This window comes from Ambystoma mexicanum, chromosome 9 (assembly GCF_040938575.1).
Source record: "Ambystoma mexicanum isolate Mex_15411 chromosome 9, UKY_AmexF1_1, whole genome shotgun sequence".
NCBI lineage: Eukaryota > Metazoa > Chordata > Amphibia > Caudata > Ambystomatidae > Ambystoma > Ambystoma mexicanum.
Window position 1 is genome coordinate 1,276,224,100 of NC_090931.1, and position 19,057 is coordinate 1,276,243,156.

The 19,057-nt window shown below is 47.0% G+C and overlaps 1 protein-coding gene across 4 annotated transcripts in view; it reads left to right on the plus strand.

Moving 5' to 3' along the window:
• STEAP3 (STEAP3 metalloreductase) overlaps positions 1–19,057 on the plus strand; it is a 176,443-nt gene that overhangs the window by 32,634 nt on the left and 124,752 nt on the right. Inside the window, exon 1 of one of the 4 annotated variants that reach the window (XM_069616604.1) lies at positions 4,900–5,081. The exons of 2 other annotated variants lie outside the window; for them this stretch is intronic. The gene's annotated coding sequence lies outside the window, so the exon portion shown is untranslated. Of the gene's footprint in view, positions 1–4,899; positions 5,082–19,057 lie in introns of those variants that run through there. One more of the 4 variants, XM_069616606.1, reaches the window with a different exon arrangement.

A 19,057-nucleotide genomic window follows, 5' to 3' on the forward strand; every position in this document is an offset into this window, starting at 1 on the left:
CCAACCTGCCACCTCCCTCCTGCAAATCTATTTTCCAGTTTTTCCAATTCAAGCTTCAATATACCACTAGACTTGTCAATAGACTCATCCTTTAGCACCACTTAAGGGTCTCCCAAACGGTGCATATGGAATCTAACACTTCCAACGTTCCTCTCCAGGAATTCGACACTGGTGTCCTCCAGATTATTTCTGAAGATCTCATCTGACCTGACAAGGCACTCGTTGGCAGTCGTCAGGTCAGAATAGACCATGGCACTCCTGCTAGAGACAAGCCAACAACCAGAGGGGAATGATCGGATCTAGTCCTACCATAACAAGTACCATCTGTGATTTCCGGAGTATTTCCACCCCTGCAAAGAGGTAATCTATTCTGGAATACACCTTATGCGGCACAGAATAAAAGAATTGACACCTGCCAACCCCATTAGATCTACAAGTGATGGCACCCCCAATAAGTCTCTAAGGGCTAATGCATCAGACGATGGGGTTTCATATGTATTTGAGGATCTGTACATCATCGGGTTAAGGACACCATTAAAGTCCCCACCCCAAATCAGAGCCACATACCTCATATGAGCCAGTTTCATGCCCAATGCTTGGAAGAATGCCGACTGAGTGGTTGGGGGCATAGGATTTGACAATATACATTTTTCTATTTTCAATATGACCGTGAACCACCACCGACCTGCTCTTCTTATCCCGCTCAACAGTTAACATTTTTAAGGGGACTGTGCCATCAATCCATATCAAGGTACCTGTCGCAAACCTGTAACACGTGGAGCCATATCCCACAACAAATGTGCTCAAGCCCTTTACGTTCCACATTGGTACCTTCAAGTGTGCTATACTATAGCATGGTTAACCTGCCCTCCTGCCCTGCATCAGGCATCGCACCCACATCCCCACACCATTCAGCCCCACCTAGCAACAGGGTGTACATGGAGTACTCTGGAAGCGGAACCCAAAGCAGCCAAATGCCCTCAAACACATAAAAACGGAGTGCACCGTTTAGTATCACTAATATCACCATGCCCAAACCATAAGAACTTAGTCATTGGAAGTTATTAACAGGTGTCAGGAAATTCAAGAGCAGAACACCTGAGCAACATGAGATCTGAGCATACCAATGCTGGTTTGGACACTGGAGGAAGCGAGGCGGTCTGAAGGAAGAAAAAGTGTTCTCCAGACCTGCTGGCTCTGAAGGCATCGATTGCAGTAGTAGTTCCTCTTGGTTGGAGCATGACTTAAGGGTTAATATGTGTGAAAATGTGGCCAACAACTTCAAAGAGCAAGCTTCCAACACAAAGAGACTGATTAAAAAAAACTCTGGTTCCAGGCTGACGCAGTGAAAACAAATGGCCGGAAGGCAGGAAAATGTCCAATGAACATTCACAATTTCATTTAAAAGGACTAGTATCATTTAAACCTTTACTCAGCAACCATAAGATGGATTGATTTAATTTATGGACCATTTTTTAAATGTAATTTTCATGCGATTTTGGAGATATAGAATTCTAAAATTCATCCACCTGCGACTTTGGGAACTGTAATGGTTATTTAAGATGTGTTTCTGGCTGATCTGAACATGTTCCAGATGTGAGAGTTGGTGAGCGGGCGGAAAATAAAATTAGGGATATAGGTAATAACTTAATTATTCATAACATTTATGTTTTTATGAAAATGGCAGTAAGGTTCCACATGGCCGTGCTACATGGTATGAACTTGGTGGTCGGCTTATCTAATTCCCCATGATCAGCTGAATTAGAAAATGTGTATTGTGGCAGTTGATAGTAAAATTATGAAGTTGTGATACATAACTTGTTTTTGCCAAAAATGTGAAAGGAGATCAGATGGTGATTACAAATGGGCATTTCCATATGTTGCTCCAGATCCCTAAACCAATCCTGATTTGGAAGCTGGGTTTGGGAGGAGAGAGAGCGAGAGAGAAGGGTAACTGTCCAATCTTGGTTGCAGGTATCACTGCAGGGTACTTCCCCAAGATTGTAAAATTGGTGGTGTCATGGCTGCTATATAAGGGGAACTGCACTAGGAGGGTGGGACATACAGGAAAAGAGAGAAGGAGAGGGCTGCTGAAACTTACCATCTCACAGCTGTAAGGAAACACCAGAGGAGATTGCATCTGGGTGAAGCTGTCTATTTCTAGGAAGGCCTCAAAGCTGACTGGGTCGTATGGTGGAGAGTGGGAGGCCATCTTTAAGAGTGGAGTGACAAGACCCCTGTCCTATCTTTCCATAGTGTTCTGAAATGCAGCTTGCTTTCCTGAACTTTAAACAGGGGCTTTCTATGTAAGTAGAACTGAACCTTGGGAAACCAAAAGGTTGGGGAGTCTGCTTTTCTTGAATCCTTTCCCTTTATAGTGGTGTAGGGGGGGTGCAAAACTGTGCAGCTCCTTAGCCTATTTAACAAAAAATATTAATTTAAATAATTCCCCCTTTGGCAGAACACAACGTGTGGATTTTGTTAAAATTCGAAATTAACAAAGCTCACTTCCCAGTGTGTGCTGAAAACTATAGCCTATAATTTAATTGGGTAATCCTTGTTGTCCTGCTCACTAATTACTTCTTTAAGGAAGAGGGGTGTCTTTGTTCTTAAATCAGTCCAACCTTTTTATCCAGCTTCCCTAACACCGGTCTTTCAGTGGAGGTGTTCTGAAATCCCAAATTCCCAATGTCATTCTAATGTTTCTTGCCAACTTCCCCAACACAGCCATAATAGGGCCCCAACACAGCCATAATAGGGATGGGGTGTGGGTGTGATCTGAAAAAGAATCCGCTAAATCACCCTGTGTTTATTTTAAATCACAAGTGTGGGCGAAATCAGAATTGCCATATGTATTTGTACCAATCTTGAAATCCTACTGCTAGCCTTTAAGCCCGGAGGAAAATCAAAATCGCACAACACTATATAATTGCTTTTGTTATTGATCAGTGTAGTTTATTTCTTGAAGTGAAATTTGCATAAAGTGCAGAATTGTGATTGTGTTCTTTTCAACTCACTTTTGTGATTGTATTTATTCTGAGAGATGTTGATTGTGTTGTGCCATGGATAAAGTGGCGTTTGACATTTTTGTGCTAATTTCTATTACTTTTAATTTAAAAAAACACCATCATATTTCCCATACACCGGCCTGGTTCTTGGCTCATTGTTAGCTGAGGGGGGATCCAAGGGGCATGGTATGCATCTGAAGTAGGGCTGAAGAAAATAATCCCTTAAACAGTTTATTGCGTCACACCTTAAGTGGGGAAGGAAGGAAATGCCTGTGAGGGTAGCTTCACAATAAACCGTTACACCTTCAAGACACGCATAGCGAAGAAAACTCAGACTGCTTTTGTCGGCTCTTCCCTCCTACTGGAAGTCAAGCCCTTCCTCACACTGGACAGGTTTAGATCCACTGTTTAAGCACTGGTCCTATACAAGGCCTCCCGTCATCCTCCTTTGTGCCCCTGAGAAGTGTCCTACATGCGGCTGCACGCCTCATCAAGGGTTTACGCAGATCACCCACACCCTGGCCCTCATCGACCTTCACTGGCTCCCACTGCACTCCGAATCGCCTTCAAGTCTTGCTGCATCATTTATAAGGCAGTCAACCCTCCAGTCACCCGGCTACCTTGTGGAGAAACTTTCCATCTCCAGCAGACATCGCTCCGCCAGATGCTGAAACACGCGCAGACTTGCAATTCACTGCTGCAAAAAGGAAAGGACCAGAAAGGAAGCTTTCTCTGCCTACGGCCCAACAATATGGAATTTCCTCCCCGCCAGCCTCAGATTCGTCCCCACGCTCCTACAATTCAGAAAAGAACTCTAGACCTACCTCTTCAAGGAGTCTCTCCTCAACACCTAGGCCGTCACGTCACCCCCTTGCACCACCTGACTCGCTAGGCACCGTCCGCTCCTTTCCTCCCCACTGCCCTGTACAGCTGTACCCCTCCTCTGTATCCTACCCCACGCTGTATATCTGTTCTGTTGTTGCCTCTGAAAAGCGCTCCATTATGCCTCTGTACTGTTGTATACCTCTGTAAAGCGCTCCGTTACGCATCTGTACTGTTGTAGACCTCTGTAAAGCGCTCTGTTGCTTCTAGAATCTAGGTCTGCGCGCCATATATACCATAATAGTTGAATTCTTGAACCAGAAATGGCTTATTATAATCCTAAAAAACTTCGCAGTGACGGAAACAATGTCCACTAGGCAGAGACTTGTCTCCTAATGGCAGCACCAAAGCCAGCAGGTGGCCCTTTCAGCACCATCTTCCCCTTTCCACCAGAATGGCGCTATAATTGCAAGTGCACAGAAAGCCCCAGCAACCAGTCCCGGCAGGCTCACAGAAGACGGGAATGCTCTTGGTTTATGTTTTTCATTAAGACATCAAACTGAAGCAAAGAGTTCAATTGGAGGCTGGCTAAGCCTAGTGGGGAACTCTGGTGGCCCCGGCAGAACGCTGGTTCAGAAGTCGTTTTTGGAGACTGCTGAGGCTCTGATAGCCCCAGCCCACTTAAAGCCCTGACTTTGACGGCTGAGTAATCAACTGACCATGCTGTAAAGTGCCCAAGCACTTTGCCTTTCTTCACAGCAATAACTACATTGTGTGAGTTAAGGGGGGCCAGTGAAAGTGACTTCAACTAGGCCACACAGAGGGCTAGTGGGATTGCTGGGACGAGCAATAATTCCACGCAGCAATCCTGTGTTGCAATGGCTAGACATGTTTTCTTTCCTCCCTCGAGTACCTCTAACTCGTGACCAAAATATATTTCAAAGCAGATACCACGGGATGAAAAGGTATCTTCTTTGAGTCTTGCAACCGTCTATTAGTGATGTTGTGTGCTGACATCTCTAATCCCCGGAACGTTAGTGACACAATCTGCGGTTCCGGGTACTTGGGAGCAGATGTTTGCGCTCTCCCCTGCCTGTGGCAGAGGCCTCTAATCGCCGGGATATAAGGGAAAGCGCCCGTGCGCCGGCTTCCTGTTGAAGGCGAGGCGCAGCACTGCTGGGACCCCGGCCTCCACCGCTCCAGCAGACACGCAGAAGTCCAAACATGCAGAAACAACTCTCCGAGTGAAGGGTATGTTGTCAAAACACCACCGCATTCGCGTTCTCTGCGTGTGTAATTGGGGGCTCAGTGATCGCTGTGCAGGCACGGGTGCTATTTGGCTTGCCTGGCAACACGGATTAATAGCAATTGAGCACTTTCTGATTCCATTATCATGCTATTACTTCTGTGCGGGCTTGTTGTGTCTCCGGCGATGGCACGTGGCTTTCTGCCAGCGGCGGATGTTTTGAAAAACGGGCACTGTTTTTTCAATGAATTGCAAAACCAGTGGATTTTACAGATGCAGTATTGCTAATGGAGCATCTCGTTTCTGAGCTTGCTGGAAATTCTACAGGAAAAAAAAACGTTTACACTGACGTATGTTGTTGGTACGTTTCCTTGACGGTTTATAACTGTTTTAATGTAAGTTTTATATTCGGTGGACTTAAAGGAGTGAGTGCATGATTGCCGGAAACAATGTTGGTGACGGGAGAAACCTATGGACTGTTTGGCTGAATAAAAGTTGCACACCTTTTATTGCTAGATGTGAGTAATGACTATTTGTGAGTGACTGGCAGATCAGATTGAATGTCCCTACGGACCCCGCCCGGAGGTGGCCGCTGGTTACCTTGGAGTGGCCATGAACTTAAGCAACGCCCCGTCTCTCTGTGGTGGAACATCTGGCCAGCTGGGTTTGAGAGTGGCTGAGGTGCAGGAAGGCATGCGTGCCTCTGGACGCTCAGGAATGCAGCTATAAAGGCTCACTCCCCTCCTCCTAACGGCCTTCTTCCTTCCCTACCACACCCACCCCTTGGAGCTTGCCTCGGTTCGTTTCTAGCAAACGATGATAATTGTGGGGGAACAAGAGGGGGCGTTTTTGTTTCCAGCATATGATGGCTGTTGCGCTGATGTTGGAATTAGTCTGGGCGCGGGCAGACGCCATGTGTTTGCTGACGGAGGTGAACGCGGCCTCCATGAAGCCGGTCTGATGGGGGTCTGTTTGCCACTATTTGACCTTCGAGTAGTCTTTTTCGTGAGGCCTGGGGGCCATTTTTCAGACTGGCAGGGCAGGAGTGACCCGTGTGAGGGTAGAGTAGAGAGCCACTCTGGTGGGGGGTGGGGGGGGGCGCAACTTCTCTGAGACAGACACTGGCTTTTTGTGTTGTTGTTTTTGCTGTTTCTCTTCTTTTCTTTCTCTGCTCAACGCCTCTCCCTCCCTCCCCTCAGTCGCTGTGAATGGCATTCGGGGCATTCTGCTCCAGACCTAACTATTGCAATCCGATACCTTAATGAAAGTCCCTGGACTTCCCTCATTGCAGGGGAGCCGATTTATGAATTTCTAGGGGGAGGAGGGGTTGGGGGGGGGGAGCAAATACAGGAAGTGACATCGCTGGCAGTTATATGACTGCAAATTTGCATGTAGTCGCTAACTTGGTGCAACGGCGCGCGGGGGGGCGGGTGTTCGCGCGCGCAGCGCAGAACAGTGGAAACATTGGCTAGCATGCACTGCATATACTAAAGTCAAGAAAGAAGGAGATTTAAGCCTTCGAGTTGCATTCCAGTAAGACATCACTGCCCCTACTCCACGGCTCTATAATGGTTCAGCAACACAACTAGGATGGGAGAATGAAAGGCTTGCTAAACAGAAGGTACAGCTGCAAGGTGGAGTACCACCACCACCTCCAAAAAAAAGTTCCCAATTCAAGGGAAACGAGAAGTAAAGACGTTTCCCGATTAAAAACTACCAAGCAAGACGTGTGTGGTGCCATAGTTCAGTAAAACATCAACAATTCAAACTTGCAATAGTGCTGCTGTAGATTGGCCAGCCGAAAGTGACATTTGCTCAGATGTTACCTCTGGGTAACCAGATGGAGTTAGGGATGTAGCTTAATCTTAAACCTTTCAGTGGACAGATCAGATGTGCTGCTGAAGTATAATGCAATCCTCGCTGAAGTATAATGCAATCAAGTGTGGTTTCAGACTTGGGGGGAAGAGTGTTAACTGCTTTTAACATTGTAGTTTACCAGAAATTCTGGTAAAGTAGTGTACAATGTTAAAAAGCAGTTACCCAGGCTCACCCTGCACCCAGGTGATGTTTGGGACTGATGGAAGCACTCGCGTCTAAATGTTGTAGCCATGGTTGTCTCCATGTTTTAAAAACTCCCACTTTCCGGGTTTTCAACATTCATTTAAACACCCCTTTTTGAAGGAGTCAGTAAAACAAAAGTATACCCCACTTATGCTTAATAACGTCTTACTTTCCAAGAAACCTTCAGTCAAAATTCACCCACTGTAATGTTCCTAAATTCAGATTGTAGAGTAGTGTCTGACGGAACCTCAATCAGCTCTTCCTGGGCATCAAATGGAAGATGCACCACCTCCTCTGCCAGAAAAGTCTGTATCACCCAGTCATTAATGCCAGCATTTTCTTCAGGGAAGTATTCATCAAAGCTGGACCTTAATGTTGCTAGGTGACTTGCCCAGCTCCAACTGTTCTTTTGCAAAGGTCTAGCTTCCTCTTGAAGGCAAATACTTTTTTATTCATTCTTCCTCTGTGTTCCCATGTCCACAGGAATGCCCCCAAAGGTGGGATTTGGAGTTTCTGGGGTGGTGAGTTCTAGAGGTCTTAGTTTCCTTTATAAAATACACAAATCACATAGTATGTCAACCAGACAATGTATCATTGTGTACAGCTTAAAGGGGGCCACCCGACCCAAAGCTGCACACTAGGAGATATATTTTGGAACAATCAACATTGTAAACACACCTCTAGTTTAGATTGTAAACAGTGCTTGTGCTCCAATTACATGCACCCAGTTAATACAGTCCAGACTTAAAACACTTGATCAGCATTCAGTGAGTAAAATAACCTTGTAAAAATAAAATGCAGCTTTGCATAAAATTACAGAAATTTTTGGGATTATCAGGCACTGGCAAGCAGGCTCTGCTGTTGCTGTGGGAGAAGTGAGACTTGCAATGGCGACAAATTTAAGGTTAATAGCTCCTGTTCATCACAAGATGGCAGGCCAGCACAGATCTTTACCAATGAATGCCCACTGAACAGCTAGAAACCCTTCTATGTCAGCAAGAGGCTGATGTAGAGGAGCCAGTGTTAGAAAGCAATGAGGTAACTATACTGTACCATATCCCGTGGGAGGTGATGCCCCCCCAAGACTCAGTGAAGGCCCCCTCGTGTCAAAAGGTTGAAAAGTCCTGCCGTCTCAGTCCCCACAGTCCTAACTTCTTCCCCGCTTAGAGTGGAAGCATTCTGCGGCACAAAGCTTGTAATGCAAATCGCACATTTTAATCGTCAGGACAAAAAACAGAGAACTGAATACATTGCTCAGGTAAATGAGTTCTGACTGGCCACACTGGTAATACCGTACAGAGCCACATTATCGCACCGCCCAACTATGAGTTTGAGGGCAAAGGTGGAGGAAAATACTTCAGCAAGAAGCTGGAGGTATTTCCTCCACCATACCGCCCAAAATACAACAATTTGGGGTATTACCACCAGCAAAATTACTACCAGCAGTAATACCGCTGAAATCCACCATGGAGTCCTATGTACTCCAATTAATGGGGACTAAAACTGCCTCCCACCACTTGTAATCTGGCAGTAATACCGCCAGACCAAGTGGCAGTAATAGTAGTACAGTTTGGTGGTATCTCGGCAGATTTAAAGGCCACACAGAGACATCACCCTTCTCCATGTTGTCTTTTATTGTAAAGTGGATTACCAGGTTTCAGACCTGTAAGATACCCCTGTCTCCTCAGGTGACTCAGACCCCCACCATTCCATCCTACATAAACTTGATGCCCCCCAGGCTGTTCTTCTAGTCTACTTTTATTCTACCCATGTAGATCCAGGAACGTCATACTCCTGTTACTTTCATGGATTATTTTACTTTCTGTTCCTTAAAGCCAGGGATCTTAAACATGTGGTTCTCCAGATGTTTTGGACTACGACTCCTATGATCCATCACCATTGACTGTGCTGGCTGGGGTTGATGAGCATTGTAGTCCAACACATCTGCAGAGTTAAGAGTTGCAGAACCCTGTGTCCAAGCAGAGGCCTGGAACTCCATACTGCCACAAGCACTTTATCATTTGACTCTGGCTCTGAAATAGAGACTTTATGCCGGCCCTTTACCCACAAATACTGGTTGTTAATATTATACCTTGGAGCTGCACACGTTAATATCACTAGTGCAAGAAACAGACGTTCAGGACGGGCGGTAAAAAGACTTCTGTGGGTCGTATGCGGCCTATGAGTTCACAGGGTTTGGTTGACCAGGGAATAGCACACGAGGCAGGGAGTTGGGACAGGTTAGCAGGTTAGCTGCTGGCAACCTTTCAGGTGGCAACCGTAAACCCATGAAGAGTGAGCAGAGATGTGCAGTGCTTCTTTGCCCCCCTGATTCTCTGATTTGTCAGAGCTACATTTTCAAAGCCTCTCTCTGAATGGAGCATGAGTGCATTCATCTCTCTGTTGACTCACACAATTATTGTTCTGTCTGCGTCTTTCATTTGTTATAAAACAGCACCCAAGGTTGGTGGCTCTCAGGGGGTAGGGAGCCTGGGATGCTCCAAGGACAACAAACTGGCAGCCAGGGGGTTTTAGTAATGCGCTACTTTTGTAAACAAAATAAGCCCCCAAAAATCTTTTTTTTGTGACTGCACCAGTAAATCATCAAGAATCGATGACTGGGAGAGAGGTTGCAGGAGAGTGATTTCCCCTTATTTGTATGGTACAGTAGCACAGATAGGAGAAAGAGGTTGGTTGGCTCTCGACTTACATCTACCTGTTCAGTAGCACACCTGGGAGTGGGTAGTAGAACTGGCTTTGGGGTCCCCGTTTCTCCGTGATAGCATACTCTTGAGGGTATACGTTTTTAATGAACATTTAATTGCAACTGCATGTGTATACCAAGTGCTTAATTTGTAAAACAGTAGGTGCCTGTGGCCAAATATGTTCTAGCACTTCTGTGACACTTGGGCAGTTCCGCACCACTGCTGCCACCACCCATAGTGCGACAGGGGCCGGGCCTTTGTGGGGCTTCAGGCTCCATTAGGAGCCTATTCATGAAGACAAAAAAAGCACACACATTCTTTTGCCGCAATGACCATCATCAAGGCAAAAGAAGGCGTGCGCTTTTTCTTTTGTCTTCATAAATAGGCTCCTAATGGAGCCTGAGACCTCACAAAGGCCCGGCCCCTGTCGCACTAAGCATGTGTGGCAGGGGCCGTGGATTGGGCTGCTGCTTGTTAATGAAGCAACAGCCTGACCCTTTGGTCATTTATCCTTTTTTTTTTTTTTTCTCAAACTGTGGATGGGTGCCCCCGTGGGCATGAGGCTGCGGCCCACCAGAGGGGCGCACCGCACAGTTTGAATACCGCTGCGCCTAAGCCCTCCCCTCCAGTACCATACACCAATGAGTCCTAGAGTGGAGGGCTTAATCGCACATTTTCGCGATTATACCCGGCCGGAGAGAAGTGATTCGGTATTGATGGAACGGGCCATCGATGCTGTATCACTTCTCTCTGGCCCGGGGGGCCCCAACTTGATATTGCCGGGGGGGCTCGGGCCCCGGAGCCCCCCATACTTGGCCCCACTGCCTCATTGTGTCTTGGCGTCTTCAGAGAACCCTACCCATTTGGTCTGACATGCTGGGTGCTGTGTAAGGAGATGCAATGTAGGCAGGGGGGATTCGATGTGGGGGTACCTGTATCCCTCTCAAACATGGTATACCTAGGCAGGATAAGGCTTAGAGTGGATTTAATTGTGGGTAAATGAGGGGCCCAGCCTGCCTTAATTTGAGGTTACCATGCATGGTGGGGCTGAGTCCCTGGCTATCGACATGAGGCTTCTCACACATGCATGTGTTGTCAAGAATGAATAATCCAAGGGGGCGCTCTCTCATCCGTTTTCAGGTTTTAGTCCCAGAAGGCATGCAGATAGAGCGATTCTGTTGCTTGCAGTATTCTAAAGTCGTCTAGTTTATATTAAGGATAGTTGCCTGCTGGCAAACTGGCAAGGACATTTTGGATTTGAGAAAAGCACTGTACAGTGCTTGGAGTTAGGGTGGTTTACTCATTCTGTGGTGTGCATTGTTTTCTAACCGAATTGTTATTTGATTAACTATTTACTGAACGCAACCAGTTACCTCTGGGGTTAGGTAGGAGGAGAGGAGTGTTATTTGTGGCTGGGAGTAGACTAGAAGAGCCCCAGCAGTTGCTTGGGGGCAGAGTAGGGTAGGGGAGAGGAACGCCAGCTGCTTGGGGTAGGGGAGGAGAGCCAGTCGTTTGTTGCTGGAGGTAGGGGAGAGGAGTGGCAGCTGTGGCTTGGGGGCGAGGTAGGGGAGAGGAGTGCCAGTTGCTGGGGGTGACTTGAGAGAGGGGCGTCAGTGTTTACTCAGTGTAGTGGATAGAATTCCAGAATATTCTAATGGTAGGAGAGAGGAGCGGAAGTTGCTGGAGCGGTGGTGCTGTATGCAGTGCTCAATTTATTTGTGGGGGTGTTTGCCAGGGCTCCGTGCTGGCACTTATTTCTGAGCCCCAGCACTTATTGTCTTGGACGCGCTTAATACCAAAGAGGTTTCTAAGCACGGACCCGGGATTCAAACCTGTGTTGCTCTGCGTTTTCTTGCTTCCAAGAGGAGCACGTTGCCAGTGAGCTATACGACCCGTGCCAATTGATTATGAAGTAATGATAGCCAGAGCATCCTTCAAGCCCAATGAGCAGGTGTGAGCTGTAGTTTAACCCCAAATGTGTCAACACTGTGGGGAGCAGATGTGGTTCATGGCAGCAATGCTGTGGTACTGCACGCCAACAGTGCTACAAGCTGGCTAGAAAATGTATGGGCTCTGGCACTTATTTTTGTACAAATCAAGCGATGGGTCTATGGGAGAGGAGCGCCTGTGTTTGCTGAGGGTGGGGATTGGGCATGCCAGCTGTTGCTGGAGGTAGGAGGAGAGGAGTGCCAGTCACTGGTGGGGGGGGAGAGGTGTGGATGGGAGATGAGCACCAGTGTTTGCTGAGGGTAGGGGATAGAAACGCTAGTTGTTGATGGGGGTAGAAGAGAGGACGGTATTAGTAAATTTGATTTGGCCTAATGGTACATTTGACCGAATAAAAATGTACAAATTGTAATACATATGGAACATGTGGAGCGGGGGTGTCCCCCGCCCCTATGATCGGAATGTATTAGCCTTGGGGGTTTGCGGAGATGTCACTCGCTTCCTCAATATTGGAGAATGGGGACTGAAAAAAGGGACCCTGCGGCATCGGATCTGACACGCGTTGGAGGGACGGATCTGACGACGCAGGGCTGCAGTTAACCAGGCGGCAAATGAACAGGTAAGTAGGGGAGAGGGTTTGGGGATGGGGGATTGATGTGAGTGAGTTTGATCCTCTGAGAACTGATCGCATGCGAGCTGTTTTATTTTTTCCGAACAGTTTGCCGCGATCAGTTCTGAGACGGTCAAACACACCTAAACCGGAGAGTACATTCTGGTTTGTTTCATGAAGCAACATTGTATGCCATTGGCAGATGGATTTTATACATGGCTTTAGATTCCTTACTTGCCAGTGTATTTTAATGGACTAAATTAACAAATGTGTGCATGGTGGGAGAGGGGTAATCATGGAGGATGCCCACCTGCACCCACTATTCTGCTTGCACTTGGTTGACCGCCCTGGTGGCCATAACCAAGCCCGCTCTGGGTTGGCTAAGAAGAGCTACGCCTGGCCCTGCTGTGGAGCAAATGTGCCAATTGCATAGTTTTACCCGAGATATCATCCATTCCTTTCACTGAAGCTGTAGCTCGTTATCGGTACCTTTTGCACTAAGGGGGTGGGGGGGTTAGGTGCTGCATCAGCTGCATTTAAATAACGGAAGTGATAACAGAAGTGATGATTGGCAGTGTCGTGCTGGAAGTACAGAATACAGATCAAGATCTAGCTGCTCCGCCCGGCCCTTTGCTACTACGTTAACTGGGGGAGTCAAACCCATATACTCTGTGGAAGTTGACCAATATTAATTTAGACACCCACGTATACGTCCCCCTAGACCGCGTATACGTCCCACTAGAGTGATTAAGGCCCCAAGCGGCCGTACCTCCAGAGCTCTGTGCAGACCGATTTCAGCATTGTTGTTGTCTCGGCCAGAGGTCAGGACTGGCGAGGGGAACAGTGCAATGAAATGATATTTTAATTATATCGCGCTCGTACACAAGTGTTTCAGAGCGTGACCAGGCAAAAAGGGAGGGGAACAAGGGAGAGGAAAAACAGAAAAAAAAACAGCGATCTTACTAGGCCCAGTGACATTTAAGAAAGCCCAAGCGCATGGGAAAGGAAAATGGGGGAAAAGTGCAAGGAGGGGGGGCGGGGGGAGTGGAAAGTGTGAAGCAGAGGAGAGAAAACATAAATAAATATTAAATAGAATAAATAATAAATAAGGGCTTTAAACCATGGTAGTGCAGCCAGCAAGTGGCAGGTGAAAGTTAGTCAGAAAGGTATATCTGATAAGTGCAGATGAAACGTGGAAGGGGCACTGTATGAGTACAGATACAGAACCCTAGTGCAGATGGTGGCCTGGAGGCAGTGCAGGAGGGTGGCAGGGTGAGCAGATACCTGGGCCCGAAAGAACAGGGGGTGGCCAGGTGCACAATGCCATGAGAAGAGACAGATCAACAGGGGATAAGGGGGGCAAAGTGCAGCTACCTTGCAGCACCATAGCACTCAGGAATTTCCAGACTAGTGCGTCAGCCGAGATATTGACACTGCTGCCAAATGTATTGGTGCTGGCACGGGCACAGTTGGAGTGGCTGGTTCTGGGGCTGGCATTGGAACCGTGTTTGGAAGTCTAATCATCGGCTATGCCAAGAACCCTTCTCTGAAGCAAAAGCTTTTCTCTTACGCCATCTTGGGATTTGCCCTGTCTGAAGCCATGGGTCTGTTTTGTTTGATGGTTGCATTCTAGATCCTGTTCGCCATCTGAAGTGTGGTGTACAAAATGTTGGCTTTAAATAATGCAGGTGTAACTCCAAGAGATGCATTGTCATGGGAATGTAAATTCTTTCCAAAGTTGTTTAATTAAAAATGGTAAAACTTGTAAAAAAAATAAAACACAACAACGGAGCCTCCCACAGTAAAAAGTACACATCGCACAATTCTTTTTCGGCGTGTGATGGAAAGAAAAAAAGATGATTAAATCCTCTAGAAGTGGAATGAGCTGAAAGGCTAGGCTGCTTAGGTACACAGATGGCAGAGTATGTGATTAACAGGAATGGCACTGAAAGCGCCAGTGGAGACCTCTTCTTGGTACAGCGAGAAGACCGTGTATTTAATACTAAGAAAAGGTGTACAATAGAAAATGCTGAGATGAGTCCCTATAGACATCCATTGTAATTCTCAGGAAGAAGCGAGTTAATTGTCTGAAACAATCATTTACCCACCCACCCCCCACCACCATGGTTCGGGCAGATCGAGGGGGGGCCTGGATGAAATGCTGTCCTCTGTGCCCAGCACCATGGCAGATATTGACACTGAGCTGGAGATGTCTGCAGTAATTGATCCATATCATCCATCTGGGGCGCCGGATGGTCGGCTAACTGTTTGCTCTGGTGCTGCTGCATCTAGGTTTGCAGCTGAAGTTATGGATCCAGACACTCGGCGAGACAGTGACTCTTCCACCGCCTCAGTTATGTTATTCTCGGTGCTGGAACACATGCTCTCTTTAATTGTAAATGAGTGCCGCACTATAGAGTCCACAGAAGAGGAACATGGTGTATTATTGGACAAGTTATTGACTAAAGGATCAAATAGTCGCCATAGGTCAAATGATGCGGTAATATCGGATGAAAACATAACTGTTACGGGTGAGGACAATGAAGTAGCATTCCAAATGCATTTGCCAGGACATTTTGTATTTATTGCACATTTGCATGGCACCTATGCAGCAGAAAGTGTTTCCAGGTGGCACAAGATGAGAGAGAGAGAGGATGGAGGGGGAGAACAGAGGAGAAAAACATCAATAACGATGCTGCAAGGCCTTGTGACAATCGGATTGTGCAAGTGGAATATGGAAGAGCAAGGGGAAAGATTAGGGAGAGGGAGAAGTGCTGGGGAAGGGGCCCAGGAGGGCAAGTGCCAGAGGGGAAAACCATGAGGTAGTGTCCAGTGCAAGGATGGAGGTGACCGGCCTCAGAAGGCTGGTCAGGGAAGGGAGCCCAAGGACAAGTGCTGGTAGGAAAGGGTGCAGGGGAGGACTGGTCGAAGGACGGCCTGACCCCAGAAAGGCTCCTAAGGGGAACGGAGTAGACTCCCAGGGGAGGGGGGAGATGGAAGGAGGAGGAGCTCCAGCTCAAGTCAGAGAGGGGCAGGGAGGCCGTTCAAGAGGGAGGCTCCAGCCAAAGAGAGAGATCTACCCCCCACTCTCTGCTTGGAGAAACCTCTATTTAGGGAGAGAAAGTTGGATGTAGTGAGGTCCCAGGTCCCAGAAAGCCTTGTGGATAATACAAAGGGTCTTGCATGTGAACCTTGCAACAGCCACCAGGAGTCAGTGGAGAGATTGAATGACAGATTGATGAACGAGAGGGAGCTGGTGAGTGTGAATGTGAATGGTAACATGGCTGGAGTGGTCCCAATACTGTGGTAAAGCAGATGTTAGTGAGAATAATAAGACTAAACCTAAAGGAAAAACAAAAAGACGCATGAGCACCCTGGCCAGGGGAGCCAGCCAATCAGGTGGCTAGGAACGCGGGCCAACACTACCATTTGAAAGTCTGCATTGCAAGCCGCCTGATGGCTGGCTCCCCTGCCCGCCATCTTATCCCGCCAGCCCAGTTTGTTTTTTGTTTGTTCCCTCTCACCCCCCCACCCACTTACCTGATTGTGGCGATGGGGAACTGCTGCAGCTCCTTTCCCCATGTGGCAGCAATGGAAATTGAAGAGGGGCTCCGTATGGAGTCCCACCTTCCAAATCCCTGGTGGCCATGTTGGTATAGTATTTTCTCTCCGAGAACGGCTCTTAACTTGGGTGGGAGGAGGTTACCCACAGGGTGGGCCCACCACCTCGGAGCATAGCGCCTCAAACGAAACCATTGTCACAAGCAATTATGTATAGAGAACAAAACATTGTTAATAAGCACCCACTCGTACAGGAATTGAATTGTGTTGACCTTGCACATACCGATGATGGTCAATTTGATCTACTAATTGTAGTCAGTGCGAAAAAGAATTTGGGCAAATGTAGGAAGACCATAAATATTGGCAGAAACAAGAAAACAGAGAATGTAAATAGTTTAACAACATAAACACGCATATTAGCACAAAAGGTCAGAGGCATAAGTATGTTAGGGGATGACTACCATATATGAGACCCTGTAGGAGAAAAAGATTAGCCGGATCTCCCAATGTGGTCGAGGTTGTAAGAGAAGACTTTGAAGGTTTAGAAAGATTGTTTTAAGATGAGCTATTGGATAAGAGCAAAAACATAAATACTTCCGCCACACAGACTTGCAGCGGCACTAGAGACATGGGGCCTCATTACGAGTTTGGAGGCAGCCATGGCACTATTAGCGCCATGGCTACCTCCAAAATCGGTCCGGGTCCAGTCTGGTGGAGGGGGGACATTCCGCCCTAGGCGGTCCCAGTAAGTCCCCATTCCAAAAGCCATTCCCCATTCCCATTTGAGCTCCCATAGGGCTCAATGGGAAGGCGCTAATAACGGGCCCGCTAATCGCGTGCCCGTTATTAGCTCCAGGGTCCCTTAACGGGTCCCGTATAGAACGGCTGGTCAGATAGGGCGGTAAGGGAATACCGGCACCGGTCTCCTTACCGGTGCCTGGTATCCCTTACCGCCCACCTCATAATGACCCCTATAGACTCTCGTAGTACAGTTGTAGGTGACACCTTGCATACATCAAAAGGTACTCTATGAAAGCAGGCTGAGATGGAGCCACACTACTCGGCTTTAAACATATCATGTGCTTCAGTCACTGATCATCATTCACTTATAGGTCTAACTTATTAAGGATACTACATAGTGTAATACCTTTACGGGTGGTTACCCGGTATGCTGGAAAACTGGTGGATATTGATGAAAGACATGGCAATATCCGCTCTAATGTAGTGTTCATCTCAGACAAACTACTGGAGTTGTCTTCTCACAAGAGGTAGCCATATTTAAAAAGGGCTATAAATGTGAGATTTTAAAAATTGCGAAAGACAAATACAGTAGGCGTAGTATTGTCCCACGTATAAATCGACAGACTAAGCAGCAAGGTGGACCTGCGCCGGGCCGGGTTGGTACAGGAAATGGAGTAGCTTAAGCAACAGTAAGATGCGGGCAAAAGTTTATGCACCTCCCTACTGATGTAGGGAATAATGAGGGATATTGGCAATGGCTACCCAAGGCCTTCCAAACACACTTCAATAAAATCCCCTTACAAAAGGCTATTTTTGCGCGCATGGAATACCAGGGGGCATTCCCACTACTCTGAAGTTCGGGGACGGGGGTGGGCTTTGTGAATGTCTTAAGGTGTTTGGCATAGCATTATTACAAGAAACCTGGTCCACCAACCCATTAGAATTTGATGGGTATGTCACCAACACCATCTCGGATTTGGCTGGTAAGGAACCTAGAGGTCGCCCTAGCAGCGGGTTAGTAATTGCTGTGAAAAATAATTGAGGAATTTTTAAAATTGATGTTGGTTGCAAACACGTGTTGGTGTTGTATTATGGGCTGTCAATGTTTATGACCCTCCAGAGAAGACTCATCACAAACCTGTTCTCAGGGTAGTGAAGGATGTACTGGAGTCCTTGGAGCCTAAAGATGGCTTAGTGATTTTTTTGGGGGCCGGGGGGGGGGGCATGTACACCTACAGAGGATGTGATCATTGCAGAACTAGGACACTCTTCCCTGATTCTAGGGAGCAATATAATGAAAAGGTTCTTGTATGGGCATCTCTGAAGTTGAAATATGGCCTTGCCCGATTTAAACGCGTAATTTCCAGCAGACGCTGCATGTGGTTATGCAAGGATCGAAGGTCGCAGCGCATCCACCATTGACTATTTTTGTAAACCTGATGGTATTGCCATTGGTCAAAGATGTAGAGCTAGTTTGAAAAGAGAAGAGTGATCATTTGCCATTGTGTGTCTTGTTTGACGTCTTGTGCCTGAAATAGCTCTGATGACAACAACAGTGTTTTGGCCACTAATAAGGCCGGAAACCGGATTAGCTGGAGCAGGTACAACTGGGCTGAGTTGCTAATCAACTAGATGGCTAGATTGCAACAAATCTAATGCAATGAGTAAGTAATACAGACTGGTTAATTCGATACATTAAGGGGAAATGGTTAACAACACGATGATAGGTAAGTATGGTGGAGCTGGAAGGGGCACTCTTACCAACATCATATCTAAACATATTAGTAGCTATGACAGGCAAATACATATAGAAAAGAAGGTAGTAAGGCCCAACATTAAGAGTACTGTAAATCAGCATACAGAAGTTAACAAGAAGCGATACACTTCTGCCCTGACAGTTGCCATTAAGTATCGGAAAAGACAGTACGAAGAATGGGTATGAGAACATTTCAAACAAAACAGTGAGGAATAGAAATCGCATCATGTTGTGTTTGTACTTTTCCTCCTGGTTGATAGATCTGTGGCTCATTAAACTTAACACATCACTCGCCCACAAATGAAATAGGACCTCTTTTTGGAAACTAATTACAGACTCAAATGGTAGCAGCTCTTTGATAGGTGGTGTGGCACGCGTGGCCTGGGAGCTGCATGTTGCTAATACTCTGGGGAGGGAAATCCGAGGGTGATATGCCTGTAATGCGAGATGGGAAGGCGCATTTACTGTTATCAGTCTTACTAAGATAATTAAGACATTAAACCAATTGCATGCAGCGGAGCCAGATGAACCCGGTTATCAGGATGAACCTGGTTCTGTGGGCCAAAGCGTTAAACAACTTGTTCCAATGCATACGTGAGA